The sequence below is a fragment of the Paroedura picta genome, chromosome 1, assembly GCF_049243985.1.
Source record: "Paroedura picta isolate Pp20150507F chromosome 1, Ppicta_v3.0, whole genome shotgun sequence".
Classification (NCBI taxonomy): Eukaryota; Metazoa; Chordata; class Lepidosauria; order Squamata; family Gekkonidae; genus Paroedura; species Paroedura picta.
Window position 1 is genome coordinate 140,729,810 of NC_135369.1, and position 12,584 is coordinate 140,742,393.

The 12,584-nt window shown below is 40.4% G+C and overlaps 1 protein-coding gene, 1 long non-coding RNA gene and 1 pseudogene across 2 annotated transcripts in view; 2 read left to right on the top strand and 1 right to left on the bottom strand.

Moving 5' to 3' along the window:
* The window catches only part of LOC143821864 (uncharacterized), a 55,135-nt gene extending 44,521 nt beyond the window's left edge, over window positions 1–10,614 (bottom strand). The window contains exon 1 of the long non-coding RNA XR_013225943.1: window positions 10,518–10,614. This is a non-coding gene — a long non-coding RNA (uncharacterized LOC143821864). The remainder of the gene's footprint in view (window positions 1–10,517) is intronic.
* HTR1B (5-hydroxytryptamine receptor 1B) overlaps window positions 1–12,584 on the top strand; it is a 115,764-nt gene that overhangs the window by 49,708 nt on the left and 53,472 nt on the right. The gene's annotated exons all lie outside the window — the stretch shown is intronic.
* On the top strand, window positions 7,876–8,457 carry LOC143838743 (acyl-CoA-binding protein pseudogene; annotated as a pseudogene).

Here is a 12,584-nt window from a genome sequence, read left to right on the forward strand (position 1 = left end):
GGCAGGATATAATGAGGCTGTCTACCAGCCCCATGGGGCCCAGCTTGGCCTCTGAGTTATGTCCTTCCTTTTTTTCTTCTTTCCTTCTTTTCTTCTCCCCCCCCCCCCCCATGATTTACACTTTTGCCATGTAGCCAGCCCCCAGAAAGGCCACAGTTCAGTTGTGCATCCTAGTGCCTGTTGTTTCCCTGGGGCCCAACTTATATATTATCAATGATATGTAAGTCCTTAAATTGGAAATGGTTTGCAGTCCCATATAAAAGTTGCTCTGAGGTTCCCAGAGGAACAGTGGTATACACATGAGATGAAGTAAACTTAAAAGGAACATCCTTTAGAGAACAATCCTAAGAAGGTTTACTAAGAACCCTATTCAACAGAATTCATTTCCAGGGAAGTGTTCTTAGAATTGAGCTGCTTAAGTGTTTACTATATAATCTTTTAGTGTGCTATGTCCTTTTCTTCCTGTGAGGAGAACATGTTCAGCAAATATTTGCAGCAATTGACTTGTTGATTCCATTTAAAGTATAAGGCTGTATGTTTCCTTCATAATAATTCCATTCAAATATGTACAAAATGAAAACTAAACTGGTAGTAATAGGGCTATAAAGAGAGATTAAGCACACCTACTTCTGTTTGAGCACTGGACCATTTTGTTCATATTACTATGGTTCGGATATGTATTAGACATAAAAATACATAAAAAGAGCCAAGGAGATGGGGGAAACAATGTACTTTATAATGAATTGGTTATATTTTATTACATGAATCTTCCTTGTTTTTGTTTGCAAAATGTACAAAAAGATAGAAGGCCATCTTCCCTTTGGCTGGCTACAATTCTAAAATGAGACTGAGAAATATAGTAAATATTTTTAAACTTTATTCTGTAGCTCTCCGTTTCCTTTTACTTTTCCCCATTTTTTATAGATAGAACAATTATTTCTACAAGGAAGATATCACGAAAAAAATATTTTCTCTGAGTAAGTTCTTTCTTCGGATCCTTCTGAACTTTGCTGCCAGTGGAAGAATATGTGCATGTATTTCCCAACTTTTTTACCATTGAGAAACCTCTGAAACATACTTCAGGCTTTGTGAAACCCCCGAAGTAGTGCAATCATGCAGAATATAGTTGGGAAGCATAGCTGTGTACATGCCCATTTGGGGCCTCTCTCCTTTCCACCCCCTCTAGGACCATCATTGGCCATTTTGGGAGGGGGGGTCAGGTCATCATGACCATATATGGTCATATCACCTGATAAATGTTTTTTTTTTTTTTTTTTTTTAATAGAAAGTTTTTATTTTATTTTCCAGAATTGAAGAGTTGAAGACAGTAAGATACATGCAATCTACATTGTTAATACAGAAAAGGAGAGCTATACTCTTCATTTGATACACTTGGTTCCCCATTTTTAATCCCTTTTGTAAATAGTTCAGGTAAGGGCCCCATTGTTCTTGAAAGACCTCTTAGTGTCAGTTTGACTATCTTGGTAAGATCAGCTAGTTTATTCACCCAGTCTTCTGTCGAGGGTAGTTCTTACGTTTTCCATTTCTTGGCCAATTCTAGTTTTTCTGCCGTCGTCGCATAGAAGAAGAAGCTCTGTATGTGGGTTAGGAAGCACTGTGGAAAAACATTTTGGTTCCCTGTTTCAATCTTAAAAACCCTCTTCTCTCCATTTAAGATTATAAACTGGCTACAATATTATGGACTTTTACCCAAAGCTTATAGACTTTTTATAGACTTTTTCACGTTTGCACCACATTTAAAAAGAGAAGTCTACCTTGTTACCATCATTTCAACATTTGTTTGCATAGTTTCTGATAGTTTTAACAATCATAAACAGTTTATACTTAACGTAGTCCTAGAGCCCTCCACATTTTCACTAGAAAAAGGGAAAAAGGAAAAAAAAGAATAAGCCTGCTTAATTGTACAGAAAGAAGAGAAACAAATATGTATAGGTATACATTGTTAATACCAGAAATAATAAAATGGAGTCTTCATTAATTAATAGAATAGATTTTTCGTTAGTTATATTTACACCTCCTCAGTTAAAAACCTTCTTTTAGTTATGCATTAAGTTTAGGCTGAAAGTCACTACAGAGATATGCTAGATAATTCAAATTCAGCTATCATAGGAAATCTAAAACCCCACACTATAATATAAGCCCATTCCATTAGGTGTCTCCTTTTAGTTATGCTTTGATTTTGAGCTAGTAGGCAGTGCGAAATTAGATTTAATAATACAGATTCAGCTTACTTAAAAGATCTTAGACCCCAGATTAACTTCTTAACTAGTTATATTGCCTATATGGCTACATACAGGAGGTAAAAGAGGAAAGGAATTTCGACCACTGTGTTGCATTTCCATTCCCCAAGCTTCTTAAGGAGGTCTCATTTCGAGGCTTATTACGTCTTGTAGCTCCCGTTGACTAATGTTCTGTCCTATTGGTCTTTGGCTGGGAAAGTACAGTTGTAGTCTTTCCCTCGAAGTATACATCGATAAATCTTGAAGCAGTTGTACCTCCTGGACTCCAATATCAGTACAGATGTTTTTCCATGAAGCTTCTTTCAATCGATTGCTTTCACCGCAGATCCATATGTCTTTCTTGTGTATTGTTGCTTTGGAGTGGCTATATATCTTCTCAGGTAGGGTGTCCTTATCTGAGCTGCAAGACTCTGACATCCCCTTTTCCATCTCCATAATTTCAGATTCCTCTTCTGCTGGTAATTTTCCATCTTGTTTAAAGCTATCATCAGCCACTACCATTGGTTCATCATTCCTGTTAGAGACTTCTTCCTTAATGCCTTTAAACTCCATGAGCATATTTTTAAGTGAACCATTTAGAGATTCTTTCAGGTCTTGTGTTTGTTTATCTAGAAGATATGCAAATTTTTTAAACGAAAACATGTTCCAGGTTTGGAATTTTGTTAATCAATTATGCATATGTTGTTTCCAAAATATATTTGCAATTTTGCAGATAGCCAGTAGAGGTCCTACAGAGTCCTAACGAAAGCAACAGTCTGTTTTGAATTAAAGGAATGTTTCTAGAGCTTAGTTCTCGCGAGATTCCACGGCTCTAATCTCTCTTATCTTCGAAGACCAAAAACAGATATAATACTTATTAGTTTGAGTTGATTTAAGTCCTTCTTCGCTTAGAAAAGAAAATTAGCCTGCCTCATGATGAGGTGGCATCAAGCAGAGCCAGAAACGGGGGGAAAAGTAAAGACGGAGAAGCGGAAAAGCACTTGCATCTCTGCGTTGATTAATGACTCAATATCTTGGAATTTGGCTGCTTCACCCCCTCAGTGGTAATAAATCCTGTCACTCTGGCTTGTTTGGATTAGCGAGAGCAACTCTCCACGCCGAGAGTTCATTCCAGGGAAGAAGGTGCCGAGGGAAACCCCACTCACTGTTTGTAGGCTCGATCTGATGTCTGCCAGATGTTTTCGCTCCGGAGTTGTGGTGAGTTGAAGGTCTTGCTGGGAGGTGTCCAATTATCTTGGAAGATTAAAATAAGCTTTGTAGATTGCAGAGTTGAAAAAAGAAGAAAAGGAAAAAAGATTTTAAGATGGCGGACGGCGCTTGCTGGACCCTGTGCACACTGAGCTTACGTTCCAGTGGGAGATTAATTTCCCTGCGGAACAGAGAGGCCCCAGAGATTCACAAGGAATTCCTGAGAAGATTTATGGTTGGGTTAGCGTACCCAAAACCCGATTCTGTCAATCACAGCAGTGATTGACCCTCAGTGGAACAGGAGCTCGAAGTAATCGAGCTATCCAAGTGCCATGGCTCCGCCACCTGATAAATGTTTAACACATTAAAATATATATTAAAAACTAATTAACTCCAACCCATTTGGGAAATGCTTCCAGGGCTGACAAGAAATCCCAAGGTTTCATGAAACTCTGATTGATAAACCCTGATGTAAGAATTAAACTATTCAAAACATATATAGTATATATAAGCCACCTATTTTATAAAGATAACTAGCTTCAAAGCCCGTTCCTAAGAACTGGCCTTGAAAGGGTCCCCTCCCCTGGCCAGACAACTTAAGGTAGCTTTGGGTCACAGCTCGCAGCTGGATCAAGTGGGGCAGGCAGGGGCTGGCCAGCTTGTTAGCAGTCCTGGGACAGAGCTCCTTAGCAGGCAGGCAGCAGGCTGAGAGGCTGTCATTAGCAGGCCCAGCCTAGCAGGCCAACCCTTTGCCCAGGGCCCTCTCACCTTACTGCTGCTGGCTCCAGGCACTGAGGTGTGTCTGAGAGAAAAGAGGCTAGAGTCCAGGGACAGAGGGCAGGAGCTGCAGGGGCAGGGCTAAACAGGGTGCAGCCAGCTGCACCCTGATTGGCCCTATTCCAACTTGGGCAGCTGGACACATTCCTCCCCCCAGCCTGTTTCACAAATATTTAGAGGAACCATGGATAAGGATTGGAAGTATACACACTTGCTAAAAGTCCAGAATGGCTCAAAGGTGAATATGATATTTGGCATGTCAACCAGTTTTTGTTTTGTTTTGTTTTTAAGACCAGTTCTAAGACATTTCTGGCATGTCAATGAATATAGACAAATTATGCTTGATTCATAATAAAATATAAGAGGTATTTTTATAATGGTTTTATCTCTAAGATTATAAGTACACTGGAATTGGGAGTGCCATGAATGGAGCTCCCAGCAATGTCATTTCCTATGAAAATTAAATGTGCTGGCATTCATTTTCAATTCGGATATGGTACAAGGAAAGGGAAGGTACGTAAGCTTTTCCCAACCATAAATATTCCTCTGGAGCTAATATTTGCCCTTTGGGATGTATTTCCCCCCCACCCCCCCACCCTCCCAGGTACTGGTGCTATATGTTTATCCCAAAGGAGTAAAGAATGCTTTCTTTTTAGGAGAACAGGACTTTAGGATGGGTTAAATCTGTCTTTCCCTTGTACTAAAGTCCAAATTGTTATTAGGTTTGCTACTTCTAAGTTTTTAAAAGGAAAAGTACCCAAAACATACAACAGTACAATGAAGGGACCCTTAGAAGTCAGGAACACAGCAAGGGTGGTTTGATTATGTAACTGATGTGTAACTGGTTTCCATTCTATATAATAAGAGCATTAAATAGGAACTTAACTTTCATTTGCAAGAGTTTTAGTCTCACCACTTCTTCACAGAGCTCAGGGAGGCATGTATGGTTCAGCCCCTTCTAATTACTCATCATAAAACACCTGTATGATAGGTAGGCTTCCAGAATACTCAGGGAACTACATGCCAGGGTAGAGATTGTAGCCCAAATCTCCACCATTCTAGTATGATACTTTTAGCACCGTAAAGTCATAAATAGCAAAGGATATTTATAGCGATGTGATGCTTAGATATTCCACTACCAATGGATATAAAGGAAAGGCTAATTTGTTTTTAAGTCTAGAACAGGCTTTATCAACCTGGAAAGGTTTCCCAAATAGGTGGGAGTTAGTGAATTTTTAAATATATTTTTTAAATTTGTTAAATATTTATCGGGTGATATGACCATGTATAGCTGTGAAAGTTGGACCATAAGGAAGGCCGAGCGTCAAAGAATTGAGGCTTTTGAACTCTGGTGCTGGAGAAGACTCTTGCGAGTCCCTTGGACTGCAAGGCGAACAAACCGGTCAGTCCTAGAGGAGATCAGCCCTGATTGCTCTTTAGAAGGCCAGATCCTGAAGATGAAACTCAAATACTTTGGCCACCTCATGAGAAGGAAGGACTCCCTGGAGAAGAGCCTAATGCTGGGAGCGATCGAGGGCAAAAGAAGAAGGGGACGACAGAGAATGAGGTGGCTGGATGGAATCACTGAAGCAGTAGGTGCAAACTTAAATGGACTCCGGGGAATGGTAGAGGACAGGAAGGCCTGGAGGATCATTGTCCATGGGGTCGCGATGGGTCGGACACGACTTCGCACATAACAACAACAAATGACCATGTATGATCATGTTAACCTGTCCCCCCCCAAATGACCAATGATGGGCCTGGAGGGGGTGGGAAGGGGAGGGGCTATGCTTTCCAACCATATTCTGCATGATCATGCCACTTCTGGGATTTCTCAAAGTCTGAAAAATGTTTCAGGGGTATCTCAATGGTAAAAAAAAAAGATTGTAAAAGGCTGGTCTAGAATCAGAACATGATTTAAAAAGAACAGTGATTTTAAAAGAACAGTGCTTGGTGAATTGTATCCTTTATGAAGAAAATTGTAACAAAAGATAAGCATAGGAAAGGAGCCCAAAATCAGGGGATGGGCATAAACCTAAAAATTCCAGTTCAGTTTGTTTTGGGGAAGCCTTTGAACTGAACCCCAAATCAAACCAAAATGCTCCAAACATGCCATAGCCTGTAGAAAGGGGGGGGGGGGGTTGGCAGGGAAGGGTTAAATGGCTGGCTGCCATTTAATGCATCCATTTAGTTTCTCCCTGCTTTGAAGTGAGGGGAGTGAAACTGATGGGCAGACCCACCCCACTGTTAAGTTTAAATGGCTAGCAGTGGGGGCAAGCAAAGTGGATGGATTAAATGGCTGCCAGCCATTTCAGCTTAACAACAGGTGGTTGCAACAGGTGGCTATTAGGTTTAAGTGACTGCAAGCCAGTTCACCACTCTGTTTCACTTCCCCCTGCTTAAACCTAACAGGTCAGTTATAGACTTCTGCTGCTCAGCTGTTAGGTTTAAATAACCCGAACAACTGAACTGAAAAGTTTGGTAGATGTTTGGGGAAGGTGCTGTCCCCAAACTTCAGTTTGGGGGTTCCAAACTGGGCCATGTCCATGCTGAATTTTGGCTCATGAACTGGTTTGTGCCCATCCCTATCCAAAATACTGTAAGGCATGAATTTATTTCTACTCCAGATTGCAGTTTTACTTTGAAATACTGAATTGGTTACTTGACTTCTCGCACCATGCTGAATGTAGCTGGAATAGTGGTGGGAATTAGATAAATGCCCACTGTTATGGAACAGTACAGAATAAAGCAGCAACAAAATAATTTTGCAAGAAATAGATGTTTTCTAAAAGGCTGAGCTTGCTAAATGCTACGTTGAAATGTTTGTTACAAGCCCCGTTAGTCATTCGTCCTTAGCCCATGAATACAATTATTGTCAAAGTTACTGATGTAAAAACAGTTGGAAATAACCATTTAGTAATTATGGTTTTAACAGACCGAATGCTGGTCATGTTAAATCCCAACTCAGTAAAGCACCCCTAATAAGTACTGCAGCTCTCGAGAGCCATTTAAAAGTAAAAGTAAAGATTCAAGGCAAGAAAACCCTGAACTGATTATGGGATCCAAGTGCTTGATATTGGGAGGCTGTAATTCATAATGTGATCCTCTATCTGAGAAAATACTCTGATAAGTGATAAAGACAACAAGGCATACTAATGGCTGAAAGAAATGCTTAAATGGATAGGCTGGTTAAAACAGATTTGTCAGTTTGGAAAGGGAGGAACCACCTGCCAGAGCGATGATAAGTATCATTTGATTAATATGCCAAAGATCTTCCTTTCAGTCTGGATGAGCCATATGGCTGTTGGGGGTATCGCTCCTAGAAGAACATGCTGCAGGGATCAATTTTGACACGTCATAATGGAAATATTTTCATCTCCCTGCCTGATTTAGAGAGTCAGTCAGAAGAGAGATTTAGTTAGATTAGCCACGGATCCCAAGAGATCCCTTTGATCCATAATGCGCAGTGTCTAGTCTGCTATTTAATCCATGTAGGCACTAATCTCTTGCTTCCTCTCCATGGACTGTTCCCCCCCCACACACACTTTTTTGCTGGCATATGCCAATATATATTGCTTGTTTATGTGAAGTCTCTCTTCAGCCATGGGCTCATCAGGAGTCATGGATTTCTTGCTCTGCTGCAAAGAGAGCCAGTTTGGTGTAGTGGTTAGGAGTGTGGACTTCTAATCTGGCATGCCAGGTTCGATTCCACACTCCCCCACATGCAACCAGCTGGGTGACCTTGGGCTCGCCACGGCACTGATAAAGCTGTTCTGACTGGGCAGTGATATCAGCACTCTCTCAGCCTCACCTACCTCACAGGGTGTCTGTTGTGGGGAGAGGAAAGGGAAGGCGACTGCAAGCCGTTTTGAGCCTCCTTCAGGTAGGGGAAAGCGGCATATAAGGACCACCTCTTCTTCTTCTTCAAAGAGGCTCACACGTCATTTTAATCATGACCCAGGCAGAATTTGATAAAGCTGCTGAAGAGGTAAAAAAGATGAAGGCTTATCCAACTGACCAAGAAATGCTCGATGTCTATAACCAATTAAAACAGGCTACTATTGGAAATGTAAATACAGACCATATCAGGATGTTTGACTTTAAAGGAAAAGCCAAGTGAGATACTTGGAATGCACTGAAAGGAATGCCCCAAGAAGATGCAAGGAATGCTTATATAGCAAAAGTGGAAGAACTGAAAGGCAAATATGGAATGCAATACATGCTGCCTTAAATTAAAACATACTTTGCTAATATTGTGGTAGCTCTAAGCAAGCCACTTGGGGATCACCTTAACACTCAAACTTCATTCACCTGCAATAGTATGGTAATAATATTGGCCTGCCTTACATGAATGTTGTAATATTATTAGATAGTTGAACACTTAGACTGGTGCTAATTTTGACTCTGGCAATTTCTGTACATTAGCAAAAATAGTGTTATGCCAGCTGAATGGAAAAGCGCTACATTTTATCCTGCTTCCCAGCCCCTCCTCACCTTTTTGCTGTCTTGCCTTTGTCTGCCTTCTTTTCACACATCTTACCCTCCACATCTGCTGCTGGAAATGGTAAAGAGATCAAAGCACCTTATACGTGTCACACTTCTGCCTGTCAATCAATCCAGGCAACTAATCCCCTTTCTCCATATTTTAAAGGTCCCACAATCCCTGCTATTTTGTAAAATTCATACTTTGTTGAAATGCCTATGCATAGCTTTGTGAATGCCATCCCTTATGGGATCACAAGTCCTTTGATATTTTTAGAAATTAATCTTGTTCCTTATTGAGGTGGTGGGGAGAAAACATGAGAGAGGCATGCTTTGTGTTACAACTTTTGGGGAAAATATTTTATTTCTGGAATTGCCTGCACGCTTGTCCACCTATTTATTGCTCCAGGCAGTTATCCATTTTTAAAAAGAAATTCCTATCCCCGGGAACAAGGGAGAGGGAGGCAGGTGCGAGGATGGAACGAGGCAGGCAACTTTAGTGCATTTGAGCCTCCATACCTTCCCTCTGCTGGTTGCCTGCTGTTGCTCTCCAGTAGCTCGTGCTAAATAGGTTGGTGAATCCACTTTATGCGATTCTGAACTTGAACTTTAAAATGGAGGCTGTAGCCAGATGGTTACTGCCCAAATGCTGGCTGTATATAAATAATGTATATAATTTTGTGTGAATAATGTGTACACCACTGCAGGTCAGTAAGAGTAGAAAGGTTGTGACTGCACACTTTCTCTAGCCAAATCGGATAAGAATTATCCCTAATATTACTAGAATTTTAAAGAAATCATATCAAAAATTACCATCAGCTATGTTCTAGAAATTGCACTAAAACAAAGGTAAACTGTTTATTCTACAGTGGGCCAAGAGAGGTTTCTATATATTTTATCATGTAATAACATTAGAGAGAGCTGGGTGTATGTAATTTAACTATGGCTGTGCAGCTAAATGGAAAAAACAATCAATTATAATTTAATTATTTCTCAGATTCAGTTCCCATTAAGTAAACTAGAAACAAATATTTCAGGATTTTAAAAGGAGACTTTGAAATCCACAAAAGTTTGTTAGAACCATAAAAGACAGATTCAGCAAACTGCAAACATTTCCATAAGTAGAAATAAACATTTACACAATCTAGCCAAAGTTCAGCAATTTCAAGCCTCATTGATTCCCAAAAACTGTAAACATGAAATGAGAAACATTTATTGTGACTGAGAAGTACAAAAATGTTGGAGGAGAGTACTAGCCCCCTTCCCTACTAACAATTTTTTATCTGCTTTGTTTTCCAGTCACAAGGGATGTTGACATCAAGGTAATAAACTGGTAACAATATAAAGTAAGAGTGAGGCAATAGATGGAAGTAAGGAAGGAAACAATTCTGTATACTATATTTATACTGAGGCAATGAGATAGTAAAGTTGAGAAATTGTGCTGAATGATACTGTACTTAATTCAATGGAAGGAATACCACGCTGAAAAGGGAACGGGTTAAATGAAATAATGAAAGTGTGTGGAACCAGCAAAGATATTATAAGAAAAGGCTGGTTGTAATGTATCTAAAATATAATAGGCTTTTACCTTGAACCCTACAGGTCCTCAACACACACACAGACACAGTCCACTCTAAAAACTATACAGGTTTATATCTTATCTATCAGACTCGACTCTTGTCATGGGAAGACTTCCTAATTTGAGTCAGAAAGCTTGCTATGGAAGTCCACATGTGCTCTTGGGCCAAGTTAAAGTAAAATATCCATTGGTGTGAGCATGTTACAGATACGGGCATTTGTTTTACTTACATTTCCTTTTCTCTGGGTATGTGGTAGTTGAATTAAAGGGGAATATTTCCACAAGGTAATCCATGAGCTCTTTGGTTTCCCTGCCAGTTCCCATGCTTTTTTTCTCCTTGAGTGCTAAAGCAGTGCAGAAGCATGTTGAAAGAATTTGTGCTACAAAACACTCAGTGAAAATAATTGACTGAATGAATAATTTATCGAATTTACTGAAAATACTGACCTAGATTTATGCTTCCATATTAAGAATGTGGGACATGTATAATAACATGTGGTTGTAAATGGTGTGTCAAGTTATGTTAAGGGAAGATTGTCTCACAATGATTAATTTAAAAGGATACTGTGCAAGAAAGGCAGCTTGACAGTAGATTGCTTATGCTGTGCAGCCATTGTTTGTCACACACAAAAAGCACTTTGTTATGCCACTAAGACTGGGCTATCTTTGAAAGATTTTTAAAAAGCCAGAAATATTTTATTTATGAGAGTGGGACAGCTGTAGATAAATATGTCAGTCTGTGATGTACCACATGGCAGGGAGGAGGGGAGAAGAACCTATGCCAGTCCCTGTTCTTTACTCAAGTGGAACATCCAGACCATTTCCGCATGGAAGGCCCAAATGTGAGTGGCTTCCTGCTTGCAAATGCAGGATGGTAAATCTCGCATTTGCAGCCCTCCTCATGGGGAGATCCCTCCAACATTTTCACTCTGCCCTGTCATGAATTTTTGCCTCTTGATGAGGCTGCAAATGAGTAAAATTACTCTTGATGAATAAAAGATGCTGAACGTCTCCCTATGCTCCTTAGCTTGTCAATCACAGCAAGCCACCAATCACAGCACAGCAGTTTTCTCATGGACTAAAACTTTCTCTCCCCGCCCTGCCCCACCCCAATTTTTTTTAAAGGCACTTGCACATTGTTATGCGGTAATGCCACAACACAGATGCATTTTAAATAAAAATCAACACTGCTGTGCTGCTATGGTGAAATGGCAGAATGATACAGCACTCCTCCCCCCCCCCCTTTTTAGCATTTGTATTTTTTTGGCATTTTATATTTATTTTTGTCTGGGTGGATTTCTGAGAGAATGAACATGGTCCCTATAGCCCAAAAAGACATTTTGTGTTAATGGTTGGCTTAAAAACAAGGTGCCCTGTATGATTAGGAGAAGGCTGCCTGATTACCCGTCCCCCTCTTTCCCAGCTCATCCCCCACATCCAGAAAACAGAAAAGGGCTGTGTTTTGCCTGCCTGATCCCAAAAAGCCCATGAACACTTTAAAGAAGATTTTATTTTGTCTTTGACAATGTAGCTAGGTGGACTGTGCCATTTTTTTAAAAAAATTACTTGGAGCAGGAAATGGAGAGGGTGGGACAAAGCTGCCAAGACTATCACACATTTCCCCCTCCATATGGGTTTATCCCTTGTTGCTCACTGGTTGCTCACCAATGGGACATGCGATTTAGGGATGTAAATCCAGTTTTGGCAATTCCCAAAATTCTGAGTTAAAAATGCCCAAAACTCGACCCAGCTACTGGGCAGCCTTGGGTTACAGGCAATATCATGCCTGTAACCCAAGGGGCCTCTAAAACCCACCAACTTTCGAAGGCTTTCCAGGAACAAATTCCTCATGTGGAAATTGTCCTGTTTTCACACCAAGAAATAGGATGGCTACTTGATAGGACATGGATCCTCTGTCCTTAAATGTGGACAGACTGCCTTGGCATTTGATTATATTCCAAGAATAGTATCTGGAGAAACCTAACGATGTGTGAAAAAAACAGGTGTGAAAAGGCTTCTATGGGATCCTGAGAACATTTCAGTTATTTTCTTGCAACTGGGGCTGCAGGTATTAATAATACCAGAGTTATTTCATAGAGAAGTAAAATGTTGTGGGAAATGCTGCCTTTGGTTTGATTACTCTGGTTTTTGACAGTCTCTCTCTCATGCATGCATGCACACACATGGCAAATGCACCAAACACCAACCTTGAATCGGCTCCCACCTTTCCAAATGCACCCTCTCAAAGGATACCAAAGAAACCAGCAGCTCCCAGCTGACTGCAGTATGGCTCAAGA